The sequence below is a fragment of the Dipodomys merriami genome, unplaced genomic scaffold, assembly GCF_024711535.1.
Source record: "Dipodomys merriami isolate MVZ:Mamm:240054 unplaced genomic scaffold, mDipMer1.0.p SCAF_1, whole genome shotgun sequence".
NCBI lineage: Eukaryota > Metazoa > Chordata > Mammalia > Rodentia > Heteromyidae > Dipodomys > Dipodomys merriami.
The window spans coordinates 134,043,080-134,068,684 of NW_027202270.1; the positions used below are offsets into that span (position 1 = coordinate 134,043,080).

Here is a 25,605-nt window from a genome sequence, read left to right on the forward strand (position 1 = left end):
TCACAACAGCCAAGATATGGAATCAACCTAAATGTCCATCAGCAAACGGACAAGTAACAAAAATGTGAGAGGGGTGTAGTCACATATAATGTAATATTACTGACAACAGCCAAGATATGGAATCAACCTAAATGTCCATCAGCAAATGGACCACTAACAAAAATGTAAGAGGGGTGTAGTCACATATAATGTAATATTACTGAACCTTTAAAATAAAATTTTGTCATTTGTGGCAACATTGATAAATCAGGAGAACATCATGATAAATGAAATGTCAAGTAGGGAGATAAATACTGTATGTCCTCACTTACATGTAGAACCTAAAAAGCTGATCTCAGTGAGAATATAATTGTATTTTCCAGAGGCTAGGAAGGTAAGAAGTAGGGAGAGTGAGAGGATGATTAATAGGCACAAGGTGAAGTTGGATAAGAAGAGTAACTTCTGAAGTTCAATAGCACATTACAGTAACTATAGTTAACAACATTTAACTGTACATTTCAAATAGCTAGTAGAGAAGATTTGGGATGTTCCTAACACAAAGAAATAATAAATGTTTGAGATGATATGACCCTGATTAATGCGTAATCATTATGCATTTTATTCATGTGTATACAGTATTCCATGTGTCATTAATATGTAACACTTATTTTTGTAAGAAATGATTAAACAACTGAGCATGTTTGCTAGTAAATGTGCACTATAAAAAATTACTAAAGAATATACTTCAAGCCAAAAAGAAATTGAGGTAAATGGATACTTATACATACAGAAAGAAATAAAAAGCACTAGAAATAGAAAATACTTTGGTAAATACATTTTCTTTCTCAGAATTCAAATAATATCAACACATGGGGCTGGGAAAGTGGCTCAGTGGTAGAATCCTTGCCTTGCATGCATGAAGCCCTGGGTTCTATTCCTTAGCACCACATAAGCAGAAAAAGCCAGAAGTGGTGCTGTGGCTCAAGTGGTAGAATGCTAGCCTTGAGCTGAAGAGCTGAGGGACAGTGCCCAGGCCCAGAGTCAGGCCCCACGACCGACAAAAAATAAAATAAAACATATCAACACAACATAAAGTTGGGTTTAAAAGATATACAGAAGCGAAAAAAATGATAAACACATACACACACACACACACACATAACAGGGTAGGGGGTTACATAAATGGAATCGTATTGTTATAAAGTCTTACATTGAAAATTGAAAGCCAGAAAGCAGGATCGGTCAGGTAGAAAATGAGAAAGAAATAAAGTGATATATGAACATCTATCTGATGAACTGTAAATATAACTTTCTGATGAGATGAAAATATTCTTACATTGCTTATGGTGGTAGTTATGTTGAAAGAAGCAAGCAAATTGAATGGGTTTCTAAATATACTGGGTAGTCAAATATTAATAAGTAAAAATATGTGGAGAAAAATGAAAAAAAGATGTCTACAATGACTTCTGGTTTTTAGTATCGCTAGTGATTCCTCTTAGCTACACTGAGAACTGCAATGAAAAAGTTCCAAGCAGAAAGGATTAGTTCTAATTTGAGTATGGTAAGTTAACTAGAAGATAGTGGAGTGGAGTAGAGAATGGTATGGAAGCATATGAAGGGCAACAATCTTAAGATACACAGAAGGTAAAAATATGAAAGTAATGAAATTAACAAAGTATATAAAATGAGTAAGATGGAATGAAAACTAGGGACAGTTCTCCAATGCAAATATTTAAGACAACAGAGAGAAAGAGTATCTTAATAAGTAAGTGGCCATAAAAATAGGTGACAAGGGCTGGGAAGTTGGCTCAGTGGTAGAGCGCTTGCCTTGCATGACTGAGGCCCTGGGTTCGATTCCTCAGCACCACATAAGCAAAAAGAAAAAAGCCGGAAGTGGTACTGTGGCTCAAGTGGTAGAGCGCTAGCCTTGAGCTGAAGAGCTGAGGGACAGCGCTCACGCCCAGAGTTCAGGCCCCATGACCGGACCAAAAAAAAAAAATAGGTGACAAATAAAAAAACATTTTTTCCCATTTAGAGGACAAAAATGTTTTTCAGTAGTATATATTAATTATACAAAAGTAATGGGTTTCATTGTGACATTTTCATACATATGATGTACTTAAATCATATTTCATGTTCTTATTACCCTTTATTTTCTCCCTACTCCTGGTTTCCTTCTAAAGAACTTTTAGAAACAATTAGCTGGTCAGGAGAAAAGGATGGAGAATGTGAATGGAAGAAAAGAAAATCTCTTAAGTATCAGGAACAAAAATGGAAATCAAACCCATAGTAGTGAGTAGGGCTAACAGTGAATGACTCCTACGGATATAAGCTTCAGATATACATCTTAGCAACTACAGTTTTAATGTTTATCCCTAGAAGAATGGCAGTTGGCTTTAAGTAGCTAGAACTGGCCTTGTATAAAGTTAAACTCAGAGAGAAGCTATTCCATTCATTCTCAAAGGCAACAAAACATTGTTCACTTGGATGTCAGACAAAGTATGGGGGTTGGTATCTCACTTGTGGATAGAAAAAGACAACCTTCAAAAAGATTAAGCATGGAATCAGGGACAGTTTTAACAGGAGCAGAAAGACTTAAATATGTGTATTTGTTATATTTTATTACATAAAAGCACTCTAAAACTCAGTGGCTTAAAAATAACCATTTGGGGGGTACTGGTGGTTCACACCTATAAGCCTAGCAATTCTGGAAGCTAAGAACTAAGGATTGCTGTTCTAAGCTAGCTCTAGCAGGAAAATCTATGAGAGTCTTACATCTAGTTAACCACCAAAAAGTTGGAAGTGGAGCTGTGGTTCAAGTGGCAGATCATTAGCCTTGAGCAAAAAAGCTGAGACAGCATCCAGGTCCTGAGTTCAAGTCCCAGCACAAAATAATAATAGTAATAGCAACAACAACATCCATTTTGTTTAGCTCATAATTCTGCAGAGTAAAATTGTAAAGTAAAAACTATAGGAAAAATTACCTACCTGGGTTTAGCTAATTTCTGCTGGGTTTACTCTTGCATCACTGGTGTGTTGACTCATGCCTGGATGATGGCTTCAGTGACATGTCTGTGAGCCTTGGAGAGGGAACAGGGGTGCTAGGTCACCTGTATCTCTCATCATCCTGGAGCCTGTTCCAGGCTTCTACACATAATGAGAAAAGAGAGGCTCCTAAAAGCAGTGAAAGAACAGACTCCTGAACTCTAGGTTAAGGACTTTGAAAACAGCCCTCAGCCACATTTTCTTTGCCAAATCAAGTAACAAGACAAACCCAGATTCATGGTGGAATAACAGACTCTATCTCACAAATCAAAAATTGTACTAAAAAAAATGTGGCCCCTTTTACAACTCACAACACATCATGTTTAATAATAAAAAGCTGCAAAACCTTGCTTATGTAACTATAACCCCTCTGTACAGTAGCTGTACTATATATATATATATATATATATATATATATATATATATAAAGCTGAAAAAGAGAAAAGACCCAGTTTATTTATAAACAGATTGTAGACAAAAACATTGTATATTAGGTAGCAAATAATCAAAGAAACTTGGAAGAAGCTGGGACTTGATGAGATAATTTATTTAAAAGAAATACATAGGGCTACAGAAATGAAATCATCTATCATTACTGCTAAAGCTCAAATGAGGTTGCCTAAACTATTTTTTATAGTAAAATCTAGCTTCTTTCAACTACCTTAACTCAGTCTTCATAAAATGGCATCAAAATTGACTAGAAGATATTAATCATTGCATGTTTAAGATGATCTTATTTTCACATTTTTATGTAAATATTTTTCTGTGATTTCTACATTAATTTTAATAGCATCATCTTAAAAAGGATAACTTAAGGGGTTCACTAGAAATGCAGCTAGTTCAATGTCATCTTTCCATCTCAGTTATACCAACAAAAACTTACTGATATCAATATTTATCATAAATAAACCCAAACTTTGCATTAACAATATAGCAATTTAAAAACTAAGCAATTGAGTAATTCAATATTGTTTTGAAAACTCCAAATAAGGGTTACTTTGCTAAATTTATTAAGTATATTTCTTTGAAGATGATTTTTGAAATAGCTTAAATTCTCTCACTCAAAAACACTAATTTCATTAAAAGAGTCAATGATGTTATTTCTTGTGCCATTTTAAAATGAAATAAAATAACACCTGTTGCAACAATGAGAAGTACAAAATGTCATGTCAAAACCAATGTCGGTGTGGGGGGAGGAGGGGGGTATGATTGGGTGGGGGGGAGGGGGGAGGCTGGGAAGGGAGGTGAAGGGTAAACAAAGGAGGAGGCTGCAATGCTTGGTAAGAAATGTATGCATTATCCTGCCCATATAATTGTAACCCCTCTGTACAGTATGTTCTCAAATAAAATAAAATAAAATTTAAAAAAAATGAAATAAAATAACAATAAAATGTAAGATAGTGGTTAAGAACGTTGACAAGTCAGCCTGACACAGTGGCTCATATCTGTAATCCTAGCTACTTAAAAGGTAAAAATGGAGAGGACCAAGACTCAAGGTCAGTCTAGACAAAGTTAAGGAGACTCCCAGCCCATTCAACAAGATGGGTATGATGGATTGTGGTTGTATGTCTGTAATCCCAGCTATAACCTAGACTACACAGTGAGACCTTGTTTACAAATAAATGTCTTTTAAAACCTAAGGGGCTTTACTTTACAATACTTCATTCTTACCAAAATTGATTTCTGATTCTCTGTATAACAGTATTTTTTCCACATAAGATAGAACAGTAATCTACTTTTACTTAATACTGTAAATTAACTCTTAGTTCTCTGACTACTGCTTCTTACAATCCACAGAAGAGACCATCTGTGTGTCTGAAAATATTTATTCCACTGAGGGAGACAAATACTGTTCAAAATTGTATTGAACATCAAGTACATACAAAGAGTTGTAAACCAGAAAGTAACACGAGGAGAAAAAGAGCTATTAAAACAGGAGAATGAAAAAGTCTTACTTTTTATTCATCTACAAGAAATTTACTTTTCTGAGATCCCTTTTCCTACTCTTTCTTTAACTGCAACTCCTTCCACTTCTTCTGTTGGATAGAAGAGAAGAGCAAACAGATACATGACTGAAAGCTGTCATCAGCTGCAAGAGATAAAACAAGGTATCTAGAAACAAAGTACTCCCAATATTTCAAATAGCCTAAGTAACATAAACAGAGGGGAAAAGAGCAAAATGAGTGAGCATATACAAAATATCACATTTAGAAGGGATGTATAAAAAAAAAGAATAAAAAATAAATAAATAAATAAATAAAAATAAAAAATAAATAAATTAATTAAATTAAAAAAATAAAATAAATAAAAGAGGAAGAATAAAAGAAAAAAATCACATTTAACATCTATCTAACATCTAGTCTGAAAAGATAGGCTTCTTTTACTCAACAAAAATTCACTCGGAAAAAAAAAAAGAAAAAAAATTCACTCGGTATTTATCAAATAACTGTCATAGTTCCAGGGACTTTCACTATATTTGATGTCAGTATAACTTGTGGAGGAAATGGGGAAAAACTAGTCGTTTAAGGATTCAGGTGGACCTGTTGCAACAATGAGAAGTACAAATTGTCATGTCAAAAACGAGCTTTACAATATCGGTGGGGGGGAGGGGGAAGGATTGGGTGGGGGAGGAGGGGGGAGGCTGGGAAGGGAGGTGAAGGGTAAACAAAGGAGGAGGCTGCAATGCTTGGTAAGAAATGTATGCATTATCCTGCCCATGTAATTGTAACCCCTCTGTACAGTATGTTCACAAATAAAATAAAATAAAAAAAGAATACATCACTAAACAAAACAAACAAAAATACACAAACACATACATACACACACACACACATATGCACAAATTATGAGCAGGGTACTAGAGGCTCACCTCTGCAACCCTATTACTTGGGCACTGAGAACTGGGGGATGGATGTTCAGGCAGAGTCCAGGCAGAAAAGTCCTCATGAACCTTTCCTAACCCACAGCAGAGCACCCTGGCACACAAGTGGCATTCCAAGCCACATGAGACCTTGAGAGTTACAGCATCATAGTACCAGGCTGGCCATGTGGAAAAGTCTTTGAGATGCCATCTCTATGGACATGATGGCACACACCTGTAATTCCAACAACAGAAGCATAAGGCACTATGCTAAAAGACTCTATCCTAAAAATAATCAGTTAAAAACAGTGCTGGAGGCATGGCTGCACAATATTGTGCCAGCCTAACAAGTACAAGACTCTGAGTTAAAACTCTAGTACCACCAAAAAGATACACACACACACACACACACACACACATACACACACACACACACACTCACACACACACACACACAGAGAATAGTGAAAAGACAAATGGTAATGCAATATGCAAGCTAGGAATTTTATTAAAAGTTAATAAATACTAAGGGGGAAAATAGAGAAGATAAAATGGATTAGAAGGATATGAGGGAGGGGAATGTATGAAAGAGGGGAAGCTGCAACTTTAATTTTAATGGCTTGAAAAGGTGACATTTTAAAGGAGTTGGTCATATGATTAAGATGAAGAGGCAAAAAGAAGCATCAGTACAAAAATTCTAAGGCAAAAAAGCCCATCCACATATCCCAAGAGAAGCAATGAAGCAACAGAAGCTAGAGTTGATTTAGCAGTAAAAGAATAAAAATAAAAAGGTAACTGTTCTAGTAGGTCCTTTACAACTGTCACCAATAACTGGTGAGAGTTTGTGCAAATTTCCTTTAGAGTTAGGTTACCCTGGAGCTCTGGGTTTTGTCTTAGATTCTTGACTTTGACAACAAAATAAAGATTTCAAAGGGAACCATTACAGGGGTCCCCTTTTCACCTTCCTTCTTCATGAGTGAGGCCCTGAGTTCAAATCCCAGTACCAGCACCAGTAAATAACTAAATAAATTAGTACAAGTCATATAACAGTAAGAAAAATTTGGCAGAGCTTTATTGAGCAAATAAGCAGAAAACAGGCTCTAGTAGGTAAAATGTGGGTTCTCTAAGGGAGACATCTCAAAGTACTTTCCTATCAGGGGTATTTATGATTTTTTAAAAAAGGAGTTTGAGCTTGGCTCAAATTCACCGTAGGGTAAGTATTCCCCTCTGTCCCTATGCCTGATACATTTAGTTACTCTTACACAATTTTATTAATTGGGCCCAGAGATTTCAAGGTTGGCCTATTAATTAAACTTGTGTCATTGATGTTTGGGCATCCATTCAAGTAAAGGATGGATTCTATCATATACTCCTGCCAAGATAGATGTCCATCCATCCCCAAGGTAAGTTTTCTTCTTTAAACATGTCTTGTGCCAAGAGTAATCATTTTTCTAGGATGTTTCTTTCTTTAACATATCCTTGCTCGGTTCCCAGAGCACACTACTATCTCAGACAGTATAATGATGGAAAGCTAACACAGCTCCATTTTGAAAAAGAGAGTAGACATTTACTAACATGATTAATATTTTGGGAAGAACAAGGCAAGGAATCAGTAACTTGGTTTGGGACATTAGGTGTATTATATTGATAATGAAATAGCATTGAAGTAGTATACAGATGTTTATGTGTAAGATCCCTTGCACCTTACATAGGCATACAATTTAAGAATTGTCTACATATAGTTGGTATTTAGAGCAAATATTCAGTTTCAATTTTTAAGAGACTGGGGAGAAGGGCAAATGTTACAAAAAGATTTTTAAATTTCCTTAATGTTCTAGAAGCCACGTAAGAAAGTTATATGGAAGAAGGTATGATGAACTATATCAAATGCTATTGCTACATCAAGAGAAATAATAAGAAATTAGCTTAAAATTTAGCAAAATGAAGATCATTGGTGACTTTATCAAGATTAGTTTTAATGCAGCAATAATGGCAAAAGCTTAATAGTAACAGATGTAAGAAGAAATAAGGAAAAAGGAATTGGAGACTATGAGCATAGGCAACACTTTCAAGAAATTTGTTGCAACCGGAGAGCAAATAACATTACCTAGCAAGGGAAGTATGACCAAATAAAATATTTTGAAAATAAAAAATAGCAATAGGTTTGTCTTCTTATGGCAATGATAAAGAGTACTGCAAAAAGTTTAAAACATAGGAAAGAAAGCAGAAAACTGTAGGAGCCAAGTCCTTAAGTTGGCATGAAGATATAGAAGCTAATAATTAACTGGAAGATTGTCTTTAGAAAGGCAGAAAGTAATAGAGGTGTAGACATATATGGATAAAAGATTCATAGGTGGATAAATGTGATCATAAGAATCTATACAGTGTATTTCTGATTGTCTTAATTTTCTCAGTAAGATAGAAAGTAAAATAATATGCTGAACTAGAAGCTGGGGATCAGATATTGGGAAATATAAGAGAAAACATGAAATAAGTAATTTCAGAAAACAGAAGAACAATGACCTAGAAAAATGTAATATGAATGTTAGGGAATATTAAAAACTGACTTGACACCGTGACTATGAATTTAAATACAAAGTATTCATAATAATTTTGCATTTTTCTCTAGATATACAGAACTGCATAGGTAGCCAGAATTGAAAGAAGGCTAGGTTTAAGCTATGTTAGAGTTTTTCTGAGTATGATCAACTGAATAAGCAAGAAAGTTAAGTGTTTATGTACAGAATATGAGGATGCATGTCACAGAAAAAGAAGGACATTCCTTAATTATTAACTGTTTCAAAACTAAGACTTAAACTGTCCAAGTCACAAGCTTTGAACTGATACCTGGATTAGAATTAACACTAGATAATGAAATGTGATCTTTGTTGATTTATCAATTTCTAGGAAGAGGAATGTACAGCAAAATTATAAACTAGACAATTCTTCCCAAACTTTATCTCCCTATCCCTCTATGTCCCAATGCTCTGAACCCTTCAAAGTTCAAAGTCCTAATTGAAACTAAGTTTTTTCTCCCTAATATAAATATAATTACTATCACTTTTCCCTACAGATGAACCTCAGTCATGAAAACTCAAACCAGTAAGAATTGCTCTGAACAGAAAAATATTTTTGCTTACAAATGACTAAATGAGTTTTCCTAAGAGGCATCTTTATCCTAACAGAAAGTGCAGTTAACTTATTTTTCATCTCTACTGTAAAATACATTATGTAAAAATAATTGATGAGTTAACAACCTTTTGTTCTTATTATTTCTTAAAATATACCCCCTTAAAAATATACCCCTTAAAATAATATAATTCTAATTTTTATCTCCTTTAGGGGAATGAGAAGGTGATAGCAATGACATTTCATTTCCAAATCAAACTTTTGTTCAAGACATTTAATACTTAGAAATGTAAATTGAACATTATAGTAAATATAGGAATACTTGGCAAAGCAAGTACTAAACATAATCAGTTTGAGGACTACTGCTCTTATGAGTATTTAAATGGTTGATATAACAAAAGCCTTATTCCTAATTTATGTCAACAGTATTGTTTTTTAATAAACCATCAAATTAACACAATAAGGTTTCAATCCTGAATACATGTCAAAGTACATATTTATTACTGATTATCCTGGAAGGTAGAAGGCAGAATTTTATGAACATTATACAACTCTCATTCATTTTCAGTTACCAATGTGTCGGATTTTTACTACAATTTGCATGTATTTAATCCATCTTCTTTCAAAAGGATAATCAGCTCTACCTGTTCCTATGTAACTTACAGAACTCTTGTAGGAATAAACATTTTTGGCCCACAGAATTTGGTTTTATCTATTAATTTCCTTTGGCCAATGGGATATAAACAAACATCCAAGTACAAGTTTTAAGAGCCACTGTGTATTTCAGCCAAATCTCTTTCTTTTTCCTCTCTGTTACAAGAACAGCATGGCCCATATAGGCATTGTTCTTCACCCTAGATCTCTGAGTTAAAAGATTTCTGGAGCAAGAGCAGGGCCAGTGCCAATATTCAGCTACCATGTAGCAAGAGCAAGAGGTTATTGTTATGAATTGCTGAAATATTGAGGTTACAAATAATGTGGCACAAGTTAATACCTTATATAATCAGATAAAACAAGATTTCACTGCATTAACCTTTACAGGTAGCAGTTACTACATTACTTCAACAACAAACAGACAAAATGAGTTACTATGACATTTTTAGATATCAGAGTGCTTATAAGTAACATGAAACAAATGAACTAAAATTCTAGAAAGAATTCTTCTTTAAAAAAAAAAATACCTGCCATTCTGTTTCTTTGGAGCATTTCAAAAGGGTCTGCACATAGATTACGAATTGAAAGATTGGGCTGGGCGCAGGTGGCTCCCGCCTGTAATCCTAGCTACTCAGGAGGCTGAGATCTAAGAATTGCAGTTCAAAGCCAGTCCAGGCAGGAAAGTCTGTGAGACTCTTATCTCCAATAAACCACCTCAGAAAACCGGAAGTGGCACTGTGGCTCAAGTGGTAGAATGCTAGCCTTGAGCTGAAGAGCTGAGGGACAGCGCCCAGGCCCAGAGTTCAAGCCCCACGACCAACAAAAAAAAGTAATAATAATTGAGATTGGCTTAGGCAGGAGTCCACTAGCAAAAATAGAAAGCAAAAGAGCTTTTTAATGGTAGTTGCAAACTAAAAAGTACCAAATGTAAGGCTAAAAGGAACACTTGATGAGTTCTAAGTAATGCTGGAAGGTGCAAAACTGAGCTGTCAGAGTGAAAACATGACAGGGTAAAGTCTCCCTAGGTCTCCTATGCTTAGAAAGAAATCTTGCTAGGACAAATGTGACTAACCAAAAACAAAACAGATAAGTTTCGAACAATGAATCTGAGACAGTGTGGGCAAGGGATCAACACACTAATCTCAAAATCTCCAAAAAGCAGAAATTGAGTCTTCAAGACTTCAGTCTTCAGTCTTTTCAAAACTGTGAAGAAGAAATGTGATAATCCAATAGGTCAAGGGAGGAGAGCCAAGGCTAAAATTCAATCTTCCTGAAATTGCAATTCCAACCAATCCTAATAAAATCCAGCTCAATTCCTAATTAAACTGAAGTGCCAGTACTTCATGCCTAACACTGGCCTAACAGTTGAAAAAGATATCATCTCTAGTGGATATTATGATATTCAGCTTCAATTATATACATCATAATTACCTATATTTATATGTAGCTATGAATACTTATATATTATATAATTATAATTAATATACATATTCAGTTCAATTATACACAATGTTTAATACATAACTGAAAATAAAATATGCAAAAAGACAAGAAAGCATGACTTCTAATCAACAAAAGAGGAACTGTAAAATCAGATTCACGATTTTAAAAGTAAATTCATTGGACGGATTTAATATTAGGCTAGCACAACAGAAGACAGAACTAGTAAGTTTACAGAACAGAGATTATTCAACTAAACAATAAGGAGAAGAGTAGAGAAAGCAACACAAACTGAACCACATAGGGAAAAGAATTAAAACAAAACAAAACACAATAGACATGAGAAACACTGGTAAACACCCAACATAGGTGAGTAGAGGAAAAATAGACTGGCATAAAAGTAAAATTTAAGAAGTGCAAAAGAATTTTTTTCAAGGTTATAAAAACATCAACCTTGTAAACTCAAACTAAACTAAATGCACATAAAATAATGGATATAGAGGGCTGGGAAGGTGACTCAGTGATAGAGCGCTTGCCTTGCATGCATAAGACCCTGGGTTCGATTCCTCAGCACCACATAAGCAAAAAGAAAAACGCCGGAAGTGGCACTGTGGCAAGTGGTAGAGCGCTAGCCTTGAGCTGAAGAACTGAGGGACAGTTCCTAGGCCCAAAGTTCGGGCCCCACGACCAAACGCAAAGAATAAAAGTAAAAAAATAATAATGGCTAGACATCACATTGTCAAACCATTAAACATAAACTTAACAAGCATCCAAAACTACATATCCCTATAAAAGAACAATAAATCTAATGGCTAACTTTTTTCAACAAATATTATAGCAGTGAGAAATAGAGAATATACATCTTAAATGCTGAAAGAATAAAATATGCTCACCATAATTCAGTACCAAACTTTTCTTTCCAAAGAAAATTAAAATAAACAAAAAAAAATTGGGGGGGGGAGGTCTGGTTATGGGCCTGAACTCTGGGCCTGGGCGCTGTCCCTCAGCTCTTCATCTCAAGGCTAGCAGAGTTCTACCACTTGAGTCACAGCGCCACTTCCGGCTTTTTTTTTTGCTTATGTGGTGCTAAGGAATCAAACCCAGGGCCTCATGCATACAAGGCAAACACTCTACCACTGAGTCACCTTCCCAACCCACAAAATTTTTTTAAAGACTGAGAAAATTTGTCTGTGGCAGACTCATACCACAAAAAATACTAAAATAATTTCCTCAAGTTATTTCCTCAAATTATTCTATATGGTAATAAAGAACTGCAAAAATGAAAAGAGCACTGGAAAGAGTATATATGTGGATAAATTTGAAAGAGTACTGATTGCCAAAATTTCTCTGGTTGATACCACATATTAAAGTAGTGTGTGTGTGTGTGTGTGTGTGTGTGTGTGTGTGTGTGTGTGAGAGAGAGAGAGAGAGGGGGGAAGGGTGAGGGAGAGAGGGAGAGACAGAGACAGAGACACAGAGAGAGAGAGAGAGAGAGAGAGAGAGAACGAGAACAATGGGCAGGAATGAATAAACAAAGTGAAATTGTCTTGGGTCATACATTTTGGGGAAAAACTACAAGTATTAAGATACATTGATCAAAAATACTTATTAAAATCTCAGATGACAGGCTGGGATGTAGCTCAGTGGCAAAGCACTTGCCTAGCAAGTGCAACATCCTGGGTCCGATCCCCAGTACCAAAAAAGAAAAGAAAAAAAAATACAGTTAAAAAAAATCTCAGATGACTAAAAATTATAATTATAGTAGAACTGGAAAGCTAGTAGAGGGAACATAGAAAATCTGAAAAATAACATAATGGGGGGAAAAAAGGAAGATACTTTCTGTGTGTGCTTGTCCTGGAGCTTTGAACCATGATGCCTGAGTATAGATATATCTACAAGCATGGGCCACCAGTAACCAGCATGTGGAGGAATTTTTTTTTTCTTAAAGCTGAGGTGATAAACAGAAAAAAAAAAAATAGTGAGAGGAAAGATGTAAACTTAACTATATTAGTATTTATAGTAAATATAAACAATAAACAGAAGAAATAAAACAAAAAATGTCAAATTATAGAATACAAACATGACCCTTATGTGCCATTTCCAAGTACAAGAATACAGATAGTTTAATATAAAAAGGGAAAATATGTTACAGAAATATTAATTAAAAGGGTGCCAGTGGCTCATGCTTGTAATCTTAGTGAGATCTGAGGATAAGATTCAAAGCTAGCCTGGGCAGGAAAATCCATAAGACTCTTATCTCCAATTAAGCACACAAAAAAAAGCCAGAAGTGGAGCTGTGGCTCAAGTGTTAGGGTGCTAGTTTGAGCAGAATAGCTCAAACACAGCACCCAGAACCAGCACATGTCCACACACACACACACACACACACACACACACACACACACACACACACACACACACACACACACACACACACACACACACACACACGCACACACGCACACACACACACACACACACACACACACACGGTACAATAATTGTAATATTACAAGTTTAAAGTAGACTTTCAGGCAAGAAATACTAACAGAGATATAAAGATGTTTATTTTATAATGGTAAAAAGTCAGTTCAATCATAAATTAATAACAGTTTTATTTGTTATACCTATAAGAGTTGTGAAATATGTGAAAAAAGTTGAAAGAAACTGAATAATAGCTATATCTGTAATCAGTTGATGACTTTAAGACATTTCTCTTAACTAATGAAGCAAAAAAAACCCTACAATAAACATAGGACAATATGAACATGATTAATCAATGTTAACTGAATAATACATACCACTAACTTCAACCACTACAGAATAATCTTTGCAAGTAAACAAGTAATATATCAATCTTAAGTATTTTTGGAGGCCAAGTAAACTTAATATCAAAACTGACAAAAATATTATAAGAAACAAAATTACAGGCCAGTATTTTTCATGAACAGATGTAAAAATCTTAAACAGTATATGATCAAGTTGAATTCAAAACAAAGTAAGGTTTCTCCCAGGACAATAGGTTTGGTTTAGCAATTGACAATTAATCAAGATAAGCCAACAAATGACAGAATTGAGAATACAAACCATATGGTTTATCTCAATAAAGGCAGAAAAAGTATTTGTTAAAATTTAACATCAACCATGATGTAGAAAACTCAGACTACTAGAGATATCTAAAACTTCTTTAACTTGACAAAGAACACTGACAAAAACATATAGTAAACATAATTATTACAGAACTATTTTCTCATGAGTTCAGAGTCATTATTCTATTAAATATTGTTCTGGAAATCTTGGTCACTGCAATGAAGAAAACCAAATAAAGCCGGGCGCTGGTGGCTCACGCCTGTAATCCTAGCTACTCAGGAGGCTGAGATCTGAGGATCGCGGTTCAAAGCCAGCCCAGGCAAGACAGACGGTGAGACTCTTATCTCCAATAAACCACCAGAAAACCAGAAGTGGTGCTGTAGCTCAAGTGGTAGAGCGCTTGCCTTGAGCTGAAGAGCTGAGGGACAACGCCCAGGCCCAGAGTTCAAGCCCCACGACCGACAAAAAAAAAAAAGAAAACCAAATAAATAATTTTAGCTGCTGGTAAACCAATACTTACTACTCTCAGAAAAAAGAATCTACAGACTATTAAATATTAAAAATAGCAAAACTTATCAAGGTTGCTATTACAAGAGAAAATCAACTGCATTCTAATGTATAATTATGAATTAATATTAAAATAAAATTTAGACAAGCAATACTATTTAAAAGAGCATTTTTAAAACATCAAATACCTGGTATTGTGTATCTTTCTGAGAAAAATATATGAAATATTTACAATGTAAACCATAAAACACTGTTGATAGAATTTAAAGATAAAAGTAAATGGCCAGACAATCCATATTTATGAACTAAAAGACTATGTTGTTAAGATGCCAATTCTCTTCCTATTGATCTATGTTTTCAGTATAATCCATCATAATGCTAACAGTATTTATTAAACTACAATGTGATTCTAAATGAACATAGAAATTTCTTTAAAAAGATGAAGTAGAGCCTTCAAAATTACTGAAGATGAAAATATTAGGGAATTTATGCTACCAGACATTGATTGAGGCTTATTATAAAGGTATAATGTTTACAACAGGTCAGGGATTAGGGCTAGAGTACAGCTCAGTGGCACAGCATGTGCTTGCATACCAAGGTCCTGGGTCCAATCCTCAATGCCAAAAAGAAAAGAAAAGAGTAGTATTGCATAAAACAGACAAGCCTATAGAGAGTAAGAAGATCACCCTGACTTACATCAAAGGTATTCTATAACACAGTGGGGAAAGTATAATTTTTAAAAAGTGGGGGATTTCGATTTCAACTGGATATCCACATCAAAAACAACAAAGACACTCCATTCTACTGCATATAATTCACACAAATTCATCTGAACTGCATCTCTATTTTACTCATACAAGTTAATTTGAAATGTATCATAGTTAAGTAAAAAGAAAAAACAATGAAATCTCTAGAAGAAAACTTTGGGGGTTATTTTCATGACCCTACAGTTGGCAAAGATTTCTTACAAAAAAAAACATTTAAAAAAATCTACTAACCAGAAATAGCAAATTTGACAAACTGACTTCCACTAAAATTAAAAATAAAAATTATGAAATACAAGTTGGGATCAGTGGCTCATGCTTGTAATCATAGCTACACAGGAGGCTGAGGTCTGAGGATCCTGATTCCAAGTCAACCTGGGCAGTATCTTTACTTAAAGATACTTCACAAGTATTTTTACTATCTCCAATTAACCACCAAAAAATCAGAAGCAGAGGCATGGATCAAGAGGCCTGAATTGAACTGCTAGCATCAACACAAAAACAAAAACAGCACTATGAGATACTATTAAGAGAACCGGCAACAGATTAAAAGGTATTTGCCATTCAAAGGTCTCATACTTCATATTCACACTATATGAAGAACTGGAACAAACCCAAAAGACAAAGACAACCCCATTTTAAAATACATTTTTTAAAAGTGCTCATTATTATTACTCAGCTGAGATGAACATGAAAAGCTATTACACGGACTAGAATAGCTAAATACTATCCATTTTGTTTCTGTTTGAATCATACTACAGTTTTAAAATATTGTATTATTTTTAGGGTTGTACCAAGCATACTACAATGACAACACTCAACTCTAACTAGAATATAGACCATGCTAACTAACCTAAATTGATGATGGGGATGTAAAATGGTACCGTCACTTTGGTGGGGGGGGGGAGATTTCAGCATCTTCACTTTTCAAAATAATGATATTCATCAAGTCGAACATACAAGAATAGTCATAGCAGCTTTATTTATAATTTTAAAAAGCTAGAAATACAAATGTTTACTAAAAGAATCAACAATCTCATTCAATGAAATAGTATGTAGCATTAAAAAGAATGTAAACCAACATCATGGAAAACAGTGACATAACAGAAATATTTCTAAATGAAAGACGTTATTTCATTTATATGAAGGTCAAGAAAAGTAAAAACTAATATACGATGATAAAAATCAGAATAGTGATATTTGGGGATGCCAAGAAATAATGTTTAGTAAGAGGCATAAGAGAGGCTTCCAGAGTGCTAGAAATGTTCACCACCTTTACTTAAACAAAAACTCATCATGCTACACAATTACCATTTGAACATTTTATGCAAGTTGTATTGCAAATTTAAGAGCAAGAGAAAGCAAGCAATTCAAAGTGTCTTTGTCATTGCCAGTCCTGGGGTGCAAACTCAGGGCCTAGGCACTGTCCTTAAGCTTCTTTTGCTCAAGGCTAGTACTCTATCACTAGAGTCACAATGCTATTTCCAGCTTTTTATGTTTATATGGCAGTGAGGAATCGAACTCAGAGCTTCATGCGTGCTAGGCAAGCACTCTACCACTAAGCCACATTCCCAGCACAAGTGAGTTTTTATGTGGGGGCAAATATTATTACAGTGCATACACCATATAATTCTTATAAAATACCAACAGTAGGAGTAGTGTGGCCAGGGTTTTAGTCCCAACTCTCATTTGTATGCTGTTTTAGTTCATCTGGTACTGTTATACAAATACCTGGACTAGTGATTCACAAAGGAAAGATAATTATTAGTTTCACAATTCTGGTGGCTATGATGTTCATACAACATGTTTCTAGTCTGGCTGAGGGGGCTCTCTTACTGAATAAAAATAAGGCAGAAGAAAACCTCTGCACATGTGTGAAGAAGAAAGCAAGAAAACCAGGAGTTTCATGTGTGCTCTTATAACAACCAGTTCTTGCTGAGAACTCATTATTTCTATGAGATCTAATCCACTATTGAGGATCTGTATTACTTCCTTTACAAGGAAGATCCAGTCACCCATCCAGGAACATTACAGACTCATGCCTGTAATCCTAGCTACTCAGAAGGCTGAGATCTGATGATCTTGGCTCAAAGCCAGCTATAAGGCAGGAAACTTTGTGAGACTCTTATCTCCAATTAAGCATAAAAAAAAAAAAAAAAGAAAGAAAGAAAGAAAGAAAAAAGCCAGAAATGGAATTGTGGTTCAGTGGTAGACTCAGCCTTGAGCAAAAAAAGCTCAAAGGCAGAGCCCTGGCACTGAGTTCAAACCCCAGGTGGGGGGGAAAAGATCTAATAACCCTACACAGAGCCTCAATTCTTAATAAGTATCAATGCTTTTCAACACTTTTACATTAGGGACCAAACTAACAGCATACGAACCCTTAGGGACAAGCCATACCCAAAGAAGCCAGATGTGTAACCTTAAAGAAGTCACTTAGCTGAGTGTTAGTATCTAGACCTCCTAGAATGGGTTAGTGTAAATAATCATTAAAAGTTCATTCTGATCCAAAATTCTGAGTCTTCAAAATAAACTGTTTAACACAAAAACTGAATTCTCAAACTGCAAACTACCATACAGTCATTTAAGCTTAAATTTAGCCAAAATGCATTAGCTCTCATAATTCTAATATGAGAAAGTTAAAATCTCCTAACTGCCTGCTGCTGTTTATCCTGAATTTCCTATACCTATATTTAAGTTCATCTACATTAGCCTAGACTGGTGCCACCCCTTCAGCAGCCAGGAAACTTGACAACTAGATTACCTTTCCTTTCTTTTCTAAGGATGAGTTATTCATTCTTACAGTCCTTGCTCAAAGACTACCCTCTTTAAAATGTCATCCCTCCTACAGCCATTCAGTCAAAATTAATTGTTCCTTCCTCTGTGCACCCACATCATGTTGTCTGTACTTTTAGCTTTTATTTCACTCTGTAGTTTAGTTACAGTACTTGTTTTCATGTATGCAACTTAAGTGCTTTCCAAAGGACGTACTCATTCAACCAGTCAGATCAGCCAAATCAGTAACTTTTAAGTAATTAGGTAATGGCAAAATAAGATCATCTTTATATCTGATTCCTTATTAACAGTGGCAAAGTAAGATACTAGATACCAAAAGTATTGTCCTTATTCAAAGTATGAAATAGTATAATGAATATTTAAGATAATAAACTAATTTCAGTCCTTATTTGAGCTTCATCTTTGGCAAAACAATGAAATAGCCAAAGGCATACAGCTGAATAAAAAAGTAAATCACCCTATAACTGAAGAAGAATTTATTAAAATAATTCAGTAATTACTTTATGTCAATAACTACACAGGCAGAAAAGACATTCAACAACCCTTTTCTGTTGATTGACCCTGCCCCCTGTTCTTATGATACAACAAAACCATCACAGATGACTGGTCTGAGAATCCAAATTCTTCCCCAAAAATGTTAGAAATACACTGCAAAATCAAATTCAGTACTCTTAACAACTTAAGTGGTAAGATGTAAATAACTAAGGCTTTTACAAATGTGAAAAAGGAGTATCTGTGGTGAGAGAAAACAGAGCTATTTAGAGCATAAAGCAAAGATGAGAAACTGTCCTTATAACCTCCAAAGCTAAGTCCAATATTCTTATAGCTTCAGTCTGTATTTGGCCTTTTTGAGACAGAAATACTGATCCTTAAGCCAGGTATGGTGATGTACACCTGCAATCCCAACACTGAGGAGGGTACGGCAGGAAACTAAAGAGTTCACAGTCAGCACAGACTATAGTGCATGGAAAATTTCAGACCAGTCTTTCCTAAATAAGAAGACCCTGTCTGGAGCTGGGTCCTAGTAGCTCATGCCTGTAATCCTACTCAGGAGGCTGAGATCTGAGAATCATGGTTCAAAGCCATCCTGGGCAAGAAAGTCCATGAGACTCTTGAATTAACCACCACAATCCTCCAAGTGTACCTTAGTGTTAGAGACTTGACCACAAAAGCTCAAGGATAGCACCGCAGCTCTGAGTTCAAGCCTCAGAACTGGCATAAGCGCGCGCACGCACGCACGCACGCACGCACACACACACACACACACTCACACATATTCTCTCTCATTCTCTCTCTCTCTCTCTCTCTCTCTCTCTCTCTCTCTCTCTCTCTCTCTCTCTCTCTCTCTCTCTCTCTCTCTCTCTCTCTCTCTCTCCCTCTCTCCCCCCCACCTGGGAACAAAATAAAATTTAAAAAGCCCCCAAATTCTTATAACAAATGTTCCCTTTTATTAAAGTTCACTTTGAATTGTCACTTGCAACCAAAGCAATCCTACATAGATTATTAAGGACCCCACTACAATTAACCATGGTTCCTAGAATTCACAGCCTTATATAGTTTCCTTCCCACAGTGACTATGGGGTAAGCTTCTATTTATTTTGACCAATAGAATAATGACAGATGTAAAGTTGTGCCAAGTTCAGACCTAACCCTTAATTGCCCTGGCAATTAAAGCAATTGCTCTTAGAACACTTCTTAGAAACCAGCTATCACACAATGAGACTAATGAATCAGCAATCATGTTGAAAATCTCACATGTGGCCTTGGCCAAGAATCCTAGTCAAACCTACAACATCAGAGCCTTAACTAATACCACCTGAGGCAAAAGTACCAAGTTAATTCATAGAAATATGAATTATTAAATTGTAGTTTTAAGTAACAAGTTTTGTGATATTTTAGCCAATATGAAAGTTCATTTTACATGCAGAAAACTTAAAATTAGTTTCCTAATGTAGGCTATGTCTTGGAAAGGAGGCTGACAAACTATAGCACTTAGGCCAATGATGACTTGCCATTAAAAAAAGTTTTACTAGACCACCATCTTGCACGTTCCTTTACGTATTATCTATATCTGCTTTCATGTTAGAAAAGTATGACAAAAATTGTATATAGCACACAAAGTCTACAAAATTTACTATCTAGATTTTTACAGAAAAAGTTTGGCAAACACTGTTAGACAGTAATTGCCAAGTGTTTTAATGTAAAAGTGACATAAATTTTAGATGTGACTACACACATACAATCCCAACACTTGGGAGGTTGAAACAAGAAGATCTCAAGTTTGAGGCCAGCTTTGGTAATGGCATGAGACCCTATTTCAAAAACAAAGAAAAACAAAATAAACACACAAAAGATGATGTAAAATGTGGACTAACTTTACAACATCTCATAGTTAAAGTATTATAAATATTCTGCAGTTTTGACCTCACTATATGAATACATCATATAGTGCATACTGTACTGTTTGTTAACAAATGAGGCTATGATCAGACTAACACATTACTCATGGACAGGAAAGCAATACAATAGTAAAAATAGATCCATTACTATATAACTTAAAAGTTTCTACTATAGCAGTAGGGAGTTTCCAGTATTCATCTTTGAGTCTTTCATGTATTATAAATGACCCACTTTCAGATAACATTAATAATCAGAAAGGAATGAATGTTTTATGATGGTGTAAAATTGACAATTTTTAAAATTAATACTTCACAAACTGATCTGCAGAAGAAAATTGGAAAATCCAAGTCCTTATTAACCCCAGAAAATGATTAGCAAACTTTCCTACTGAAAGTATCTCTAGCACTCTAAATTCTACACATTTTCTTTGGAGATATGACATGTCCTAAAGCATCCCTTTACTTTTACAGATAGTATCTTATTTCCTTATGCCCCAAGTATCTCCTTATCTGGTGGGATTTACTTTCTTCATCAATTAAAAAGTCACTTTACTATAAATCAACTATCATTTATATAAATATCACTTTGCTGCCTCTTTACCATCTTATGTTACTATAGCATTTGTATAAAACTTAAAAATTTATAATACTTAATATTTCATAATTTAAACAAAAATATATATGCATGAATGTATGTATGTGTAGTCAGTTTTCTCTACAGATTTTGACATGCCATCAAGAGTATCAGGAGTTTCCCACATATTACTTTGAATCTTAACTTTTTACCTAGGTAAAAACATCACTACTCAAACATCACTACTCAAAATTTAAGCTAGAAAAAAAGAACCTCTACATGCAGAACCCCAGTAGGGTAATTATTAGCAAAATGAGTTCCCTTCCCATAGCTTACTACACTCCTTCGCCTCTTCACAGCTTAGCATGCTCCCGTCCTAGGCAACACTAGGCCCATGTAGTAAAGGCAGTAAATAATCAGCTTCCAAGCCCCTTGAGATGGCACTTCTCTGGGGCAGCTACCACCATATAAGGCAACAAAAACCCCCTTAGAGTGACCTTCAGGTTTGGGCAGCTGCAGGACTCCTTAACTACTATTTGGACAGCAGCCATCAATCCTAGTCTGCCATAATGAAGCCCCTGGCCCACATGTCCACACCAGGGTCTACAACTCCTAGCCTCTTCTAGCCCCTCCTAAACCTCCTAAGCTATATAGATCACCTCAGACAATAGCCAGTGCTTCTTCTCACTTCTCCCTTGTGCGTAGGGGTCTTGCTGGCCCCTTTCTTGGCAATAAACCTTTCTTCGTTCTCCGTACCTGGATGTCTGCATGGCTTTCTGGCAAAGTCTAATATACCCTATCAGTAATGATACTTGATTCTGTTCCTTAAAAAATGTAGAATGGGAAAAGAACCTGAAGATGAACCAAGATTGAAGTCTGATATTTAAAAGTTGTATTGGATTCTTTCTATGACCATATTTACAAAGGTAATTATATTCAAATTTATTATAACACACAGAAACATGTATAAGTACTTAGTTATTGTGTGGATACATTCACTAAATGCTTATATTTATTATCTCACTTATCACAGCAACTCTGAATTAGTATGCTCTCCCATTACAGATGAGAAAACTAAAACTCAAAGAAGTAACTCTAAAAACTGTACTTCACTTAAATGTAAACCAAAACCCACCTACTATTCTCAGTATCTGTGTAAACCTAAAACTATCTAATATTGTTCATGGGTTGTATACTTCTTATTTTATGAAGTAACTTTATTTTAGATATGTCATAGCAAAATAATCAGAATTTCATAATTTCATAATTTTTTGCTTATCAGGTCTCTGGTAACCACATTTAATTTTTTTTTAAGTGGTACTTTGAATACTCCTACATCACTGTTCTTCTAAGCTTGATAGTAAGAACTGTTACATTCATGTAACTCTATGTCCCATGTGATATTGAATAAAATAAAAATGCACATGTTGTGTAGTAGAGTAGAGGTAACAGACAGTTACTGCTATTTATTGCTAGGTGTGAATGTTGGTGTCTTTTCCTGCCATTTTTCCTGTTTAAATAAAGACAAATTCAGACCAATAATTATGCTGTAGCAGCTTGTAGATGACAAGAATATAAGCAACAATAGAATGGTAAACACAGAATATGTTCCTATGGCTGGGATTAATAAGATTTAAGAGCAAAAAGAGAGATTTCAGCCTATCTTGTTTTATAGATAGTGATACTTGAACTTGGACAATCCAACTAGAATTTCATCCAGTGTTTTGTTTTTGTGTGTGTGTGTGTGTGTGTGTGTGTGTGTGTGTGTGTGTTGTTTTTGTCTGTTGTGGGGCCTGAACTCTGGGTCTGGGTGCTGTCCCTCAGCTCTTCAGCTCAAGGCTAGCACTCTACCACTTGAGCCATAGTGCCACTTCCAGCTTTTTCTGCTTATGTAGTGCTGAGGAATCAAACCCAGGGCCTCATGCATGTGACGCAAGGACTCTACCACTGAGCCACCTTCCTAGCCCTCATCCAGTGTTCTTCCTACATGTAACACTAACAAGATTAAGGCTTGTCAATCTCTGGCCTATGCTACCATAAATTTCTGAATAAAATGAGGCATATTTTAATCAACATCTTGATAGGAAAAAAGATTTCAAAATGAGAAGTGGTCATTGTAAATCAGGAGAATATAAATTTTACAGTATTTATTATAGTAAACCACTATTTCTACAAAAAAATAATTAAAAGAACAAATATAAAGGACTTATATAGACTTCCCAAGGATCATTTGCAGAGAACTGTACTATGCCTTGAAAACATATTCTATTTTCAAATAAGGTTTGGATACATTAGACTAAATACAAGTTAAAAGGATTTACATTTGTATATGTCTCACATCTTCAATATGCTAACATGCTTTAACATGCTATCAGTCACAAGGAGAGAAATATTCTCTACCATCTTCAAAATTTATTTTACCAAAAAAATCTTTTTCATACCACACTTACTTTTACATCTCCTAGGCTGGTATTGCACTAGAGAAAAAAATTTATTCAAGAGCAGGAGGTATTCTTTTAGATCAGCTAATCATGAATTCAAAATAAGGCAATAAAAAAATACTTTTTAGTAGGGCGCTGATGGCTCACACCTGTAATCCTAGCTACTCAGGAAGCTGAGATCTGAGGATAGTGGTTGAAAGCCAGCCCCAGCAGGAAATCCTGTAAGGCTCTTATCTTCAATAAACCACCAGAAAACCGGATGTGGTGCTGTGGCTCAAGTGGTAGAGCACTCCTCTTGAGCTGAAGAGCTGAGGGACAGTGCCCAGACCCAGAGTTCAAGTCCCATGACCCACAGAAAAAAACAAAAAAGACTTTTAAAAAACCACACTTTTTATTGCATGCATATCACTTTTCTAATATGTCCTTTGATAACCATTATTACTCAGAGTATGAAAGAGTATTACTCAACATTATGAGTGCAATGACTTATAAAGTAACTATTCTTGATATTATGGGGCTCCAAGTTTGGGTACTAGTTGCCACACCCTAATTTGTTGTATTCCCAATTGAAAAGTATCTGTCCGACAAACATGTTTATCGTGAAAGACCCCCTCCCTAACCAACCAGGCCCTGAGCCTCTTTTTCAAAACTCTGTTCCCCTAAAAAGAGGCTCAGGGCCTGGTTGGTTAGGGAGGGGGTCTTTCATTGGAAAAAACAAAAACAGCAGATAAAGAAGAAAAAGAGCAAGTATAATAAAGTATATTCTTAGGGGGAAAAAAGTAGAAAGCAGAAAAGCACCAAGACTTCAGAAAACTTCAGAACAGTTGTTCAGCATACTTTTCCCCTTCTGGTGGCTGAAATTCCTTCTGCTGAAAACTTCTCTTTACCCTATGTTATGTTTATGTCTCCCAAAATTAGTATGCTGAAACCTAACTCTCAATGTGATGGTAGTTAAGAAATAGAACATGGGGTTGAGGGTTGAATGGAAACTCCATTATTATGAATGGGACTATATATCTTTTCAAGAGAGACTTGAGAAAGACCTGTTACTCTTTCATCATGTCAAGACACAACAAGAAGGTACTACTCATGAGGAATAGATCCTCATCATACCAAATCTGGTAGAACCTTGATCTTCACTTCTCTGCCTCCAAACCTGTATGAAATCAGTTTCTGTTGTATATAAATTACCCGGGTATTTTGTTGCTGCAATTTGAGGAGACTAAGACACTTTTTATATGTGATTGTGGTAAAATTAACTATTTAATGTTCCTCTGTCAAGGATGAATATATGATACAGACTTAGCCAAACAAAAGCTGAATCTTCCTTACCCACAATGACTGCCTAAAGATGGACTTGTAAGCCAAGTATTCAGGAATTCTACAAAAAAATGTCATGAGAGCCAGGTGCTGATGGCTCATTCCAGGAATCCTAGCTACTCAGGAGGCTGAGATCCGAGGATCTCTGATCTTATATCTTACCTCTTATCTCTTCAAACACAAAAAATTAAATCCTCCAACAACAAATCCACAAAGAAACAACCACCCTATTAATAACTAGAAAAGCTCAACTTCTCTGGCCATAAAAGAAATGCAAATCAAAACAACACTGAGATTCCATCTTACCCCAGTTATAATCAAGAAATCTAATAACAATAGATGCTGGAGGGGATGTGGCCAAAAGGCATTGTTGGTGGGAGTGAAAACTTGTCCAACCACTCTAGAAAGCAGTATGGAGGTTCCTCACAAGACTACACAAAGAGCTCCCCTATGACCCAGCAATCTCACTTTTGGACATTTACCCAAACAATCACAAACAAGGTCATAACTAAAGCTAACAGCACAACTATGTTTATCACAGAATTATTCACCTTAGCTAAGATATGGAACCAACCTGGATACCCCTCAGTAGATGAATGGATCAAGAAAA

At 35.4% G+C, this 25,605-nt stretch overlaps 1 protein-coding gene across 9 annotated transcripts in view; it reads right to left on the reverse strand.

Moving 5' to 3' along the window:
* The window catches only part of Gphn (gephyrin), a 380,642-nt gene that overhangs the window by 341,416 nt on the left and 13,621 nt on the right, over nucleotides 1–25,605 (reverse strand). Inside the window, exon 1 of one of the 9 annotated variants that reach the window (XM_070031743.1) lies at nucleotides 2,968–3,091. The exons of the other annotated variants lie outside the window; for them this stretch is intronic. The gene's annotated coding sequence lies outside the window, so the exon portion shown is untranslated. Of the gene's footprint in view, nucleotides 1–2,967; nucleotides 3,092–25,605 lie in introns of those variants that run through there. 9 annotated transcript variants of the gene reach the window in all.